The following is a 5,062-nucleotide window of genomic DNA, read 5'->3' as shown; positions in this document are numbered from 1 at the left end:
GACCCAAGGGAAAGAAAAGGCTAGGTGGCGAATGGTAAAAGCAATGTTGGGCATTGCTGGAAGAGCTTTACTTAAGGCGAACTGTCAAGGGGTTCCCATTATAGCCCAACCGCGTAAGGGACGCAAAATCCGGGAACATAACACCGATATGACGGAAACTAGGGCGGCAAGAGTGGAACAAAACACCAGGCATAAGGCCGAGCCTTCCACCCTTTACCAAGTATATAGATGCATTAATTAAATAAGATATATTGTGATATCCCAACAAGTAAACAAATGTTCCAACAAGGAACGGTATCTCCATGTCCCAACAAGGAACAAACTTCAATCTTCACCTGCAACTAACAACGCTATAAGAGGGGCTGAGCAAAGCGGTAACATAGCCAATCAACGGTTTGCTAGGACATTGGTGGGTTAGAGGCTGAACATGGCAATTTGGGTGGCTGACAAGCAAGTGGTAGGCATCGTAGCAATGGCATAGCAAAAGAGCAAGCAAACTAGCATAGCAAAGATAGTAGTGATTTCGAGGGTATGATCATCTTGCCTGAAATCCCGCAAGGAAGAAGAACGAGTCCATGAAGAAGACAAACGGACGTAGACGAACGAATCCTCACAACACGACGTTATCGGAACCAACCCGAAGAAGCAACACCGGAAAAGAAGCACACAACATAGTAAACAAACATCACATAAACATGGCATGATGCGCAATCAAGTATGATGCATGTCCGGTTTAATGAGGCATGGCATGGCAAAGAGCACAAGCAACCCTACAAATTAAGTGGAGCTCAATATGCAACGAGTTGCATATTGACGAAACACCACGACAATTATTTAGTTCTCTCTCGGTTATGTACTCAACAATATTAAATGTTGGTTAACATGGCAAGAGGGTGAAGCAAAGTAAAACTACCTATCTAGTCAAGTTTAAATGAGGCCGGAAGCAACGAACAACAATTCCGGAAACTCCTCATAAGCATAAATTAGGTTTGGTACTGTTCTGCCCTAAACACAATTTTAGAGTTGTTTAAAATGCAAATAAAGGTCACCATGATAAACTAGGCAAAATTCTACCCCATTTACATATAAAGTTTATTTAAATCGGAGCTACGGTTATTTAGTTATGAATTAAATCATTTTAACATGGCATAGGAGCTAATTAATGCAAACAACATTTTTAACATTTTGAACATGGATGAAAATGGCAAATTATGAAACTAGATGAAAATCTAAGCAAGTTTCATATATAAAACATTTTAATCCGATGCACGGTTAGTGAGTTATTAAATGCATGAACTAGGGGGACTAAACTGTAAAACTGGCAGTCTCAGGAATAATAGACAAATCGTTCCGCAGAAAAAACATGAATCACGCCGAATCTGAACAGTGCACTGGGCAGCCCAACAAGAGTAAAAAAACAAGAGGAGGGGGGTGCTGGGGGTCGGCTCACCCCTGGGCTGCGGCCCGTGAAGGAGGAGGAGGCAGGCTGGTGGGAGATGGGCCACCGGAGCTGGCTGGCGCGGTGCGGAGGAGGTGGCCCGGCTGGGCCTGGCGCTGCGGCCCATGCGGCTGGCGAAGGGAGCTGGGGAGGAGGCCGAGCGAGGCCGGCGCTGGAGATGGGCCCGGGAGCGCGGCCCGAAATGAAGAGGAAGGAGGCCGGCGAGCTGGGCCAGACTCGGGCGTGGCCCACGCGGAGGCGCGGCGCGACGTGGATCTCGTACACGCTGGCGCTGGGACAAGTCAACGAAGGTGCGGCGCCAGTCTTCTCGTTCACGAAGCAGGGGATGCAGGCGGCTTGGGCAGCGAGGGCGCAGAGGAGCGGCGGCGCTGGCGGGGGCTCCTCCTGGATCCGCGCGACGAGGAGGAAGACGGGGCGCTCGTGCCCGAGGTAGTGAAGCAGGACGGCGGCGGCCTACGTCGATCTGGCCGGGGTCCAGGTCGAAGTGGCTCCATGGTGCGGCGGCCATGGCGTTCCCTGAGAAGAAGGAGAGCGGGCGGTTCCTGTCCAAGGCAGAGAGAGAGATCCCTGAGAGAGAGATGAATACAGAGGGAGGAGGAAGAACGAGGGAAGGAGGGTAGAGAGGGGACACGGGGTTCCACTGGTAGCCGGCGATGGCTTGCTCCGGTGGCCTCGGCCATGGCCTCGTCGGCCGGCGGGGTTGAGGAGAAGCTCAGGAAGGCTCCTCTCCCAGGAACGAGAGGATACAGGGCTCCAGGAGCGCGAGGCCCTTGCTCGGGAGGAGCTGGAGGCGCGGCGGACGAGCGCTGCTCACGAGGTGGATCGACGGGCAGATCTGGAGAGAAGCGGGCTGCGAGGTGATTTTTTTGGATCGGGAGGATCCCGATGAGGAGGAGACAGGAAGAGTGGCGGCGCTCGGGAGGATCCCTAGAAATTAGGGATTTTGTCTGATTATATAGGCAGGGGACTAGGTAGGGACTAATCCGGTCCGTCCGATTATAATCGGACGGTCGTAAATAAATAGGTTAGATAGCCCGAATAATAAAACGAAGATATTTTGCAGATGTTTGGGGATGATCCGGACACAGCGGTAACGACTGTCCGAGTCAGGTCCGGGACAGCTTTCGAGCGCTCGCGTGAGGGGTTCGATGCACTGTGCAGAGAGGGTTTCGGACCGCGCGATCGCATCGGGCAACTCCGGAAGCGAAGAGGGGAAGGAGGATGGACTAGGTGGGCTGTGCAGACGGTCTCGAGCTGAGAGAAGAGAAGAGAGGGAGGCCCGGCGACTGTTTCCGGAGACCGAAAACGTCCGACGTTAGACCGGCTACTATGCCGCTATAGTTTAACGGTTGGGCTAACAAACGAACTCCGAACGCGATGAAACTTGGCAGGCGGTCTACCTACACTATAATAAGACCGCACGTCAACTCTCATCCCATTCCGAGAACATTTTTCCGGCCACTTATAAAATACTATTCCGGACATGCCGCGGGCGCGTGCAAGTGTGTCTGGGCTCAGAACGGACAACGGAAGGAACGAGGAGACGGGGACGGATGCAAGTTTTGAAAACATGATGATGCAATGCACATGATGACATGATGAAATGCAACACGCAAGCCAATGACAAGACAACAACAACGAATAACTGAACGACACCTGGCACATCGGTCTCGGGGCGTTACACGCTGCCTGCGGCTAATGGACGAACAACGTTCGTTGAAACGAACGTACGGACGAACGTCCGCTATTTAACTAAACCGGAAAAAAGAATCGGAATCTAAAAGAAACCTAGGGTTCTAAAAAAACCGATCGGTTTTCCTAAGAAAACCAGTGGCGGCGGCTGGGTCGGCGGCGGCTCCAGCAACGGCGGCGGCGGGCGGCTCCAGTGGCGGCGGCGACGAGTGCGCGCGGCGGCGACGGTGGGCCCGGGATCCGAGGCGGGGTGGGGCGGTGGCTAGGGTTTGGCGGCGGGGGGCCTCGGGCCTTATAAGGGCCGGCCAGGTCGGGAGTCCAGGTCAGACACGACCCGGTTAGGTCGGTTACTTTTTTTTAAATAAATCCTAACACAGAAAAACTAACAAAAGAAATACTAAACGGGTTCCAAAAATCCCGAAATAAATTTTCACGGTCCTCTAATAATATTGCGGACAAGGTGAACATTTATTTGGGGCCTCTAATGCAATTTTGAAAAACGCATTTTTTCCTAATTCAAATAAAATAGCAACAAAACTCTGAATAAAATTCTTATTTGATTTTAATATTTTTCCTCCAATATTTCTTTATTTTGGAGAAGTCATTTTATCCCCTCTCTTTTATTTTCATATAAGAAATATTCAAAGAGAAAAATAATTAAAGGGATAATTAGATTTATGCCCCTAATTGTGTCCCACTCATTTGTTTTACCCCTAATTCCCAAAAGTCATCGGTTTTGTCCAAGTCACTTTGCTCCTGTTATGCTTTTGCCCTTTGACCGTTTGACCATCAGTTTGAAAACTTCATAGATAATTCATACTAAATCAGAAAAATGCAAATAAGATACCAAAATGTTCAAAAAACATCACCTATATGTCGGTGTCATTTGCAATTATGCAAAAAGTGTTGAAAAGTGCACATCTGAGTTTAGCTCTTTTGATACCACCATGAATAGTAAACTCTAAAAAAGTTCAAAAAAATTTGGTGGCAAAGAATGACAAATGTTTTAAGTGCCTGCCAAGTTTCATCAGGGAATAACATTCATGTGTGCCGTGGCAAAAAAAAACAATCAACTCTCCAAAATAGATTATTTTTTTTCCACGACTTCCACCAATGTCGTTCCCTAATGAAACTTGGCAAGCAGTTAGAACATTTGTCGTTCTTTGCCACCATATTTTTTTGAATTTTATTAAAAAAAATTAGAGTTTACTATTCATGGTGGTATCAAAAGAGCTAAAACTCAGATGTGCACTTTTCAACAATTTTTCATGAATGCAAATGACACTGACATATAGGTGATGTTTATCTGAACATTTTGGTACCTTATTTGCATTTTTCTGATTTAGTATGAATTAGTTATGAAGTTTTCAAACTGACGGTCAAACGGTCAAAGGGCAAAAGCATAAGAGGAGCAAAGTGACTTGGATAGAACCGGTGAGTTTTGGGAATTAGGGGTAAAACAGATGAGTGGGACACAACTAGGGGCATAAATCTAATTATCCCATAATTAAAACCAAATGATCCTCTTTTCAAAATTTGAGAAAACTCAAATATGAAAATAACGAAATCCCCAACTCTCTCCGTGGGTCCTTGAGTTGCGTAGAATTTCTAGGATCAACCAAAAATGCAATAAAATATGATATGCAATGATGAATGTAATGTATAACATTCGAAATTGAAAATTTGGGATGTTACAGCCATGCTTTACTGCTTAGAATCGGGACTTAAAAGACGTTTTGAACGTCATGGAGCATATGAGATGTTCCAGGAGTTGAAGTTAATATTTCAAGCAAATGCCCGAGTTGAGAGATATCAAGTCCCCAACAAGTTCTACAGCTACAAAATGGAGGAGAATAGTTCTGTCAGTGAACACATACTCAGAATGTCTGGGTACCATAACCACTTGACTCA

This window comes from Triticum dicoccoides, chromosome 5B (genome assembly GCF_002162155.2).
Source record: "Triticum dicoccoides isolate Atlit2015 ecotype Zavitan chromosome 5B, WEW_v2.0, whole genome shotgun sequence".
In the NCBI taxonomy this organism is placed as follows: domain Eukaryota; kingdom Viridiplantae; phylum Streptophyta; class Magnoliopsida; order Poales; family Poaceae; genus Triticum; species Triticum dicoccoides.
Note: the sequence above shows the minus strand (reverse complement) of the source record.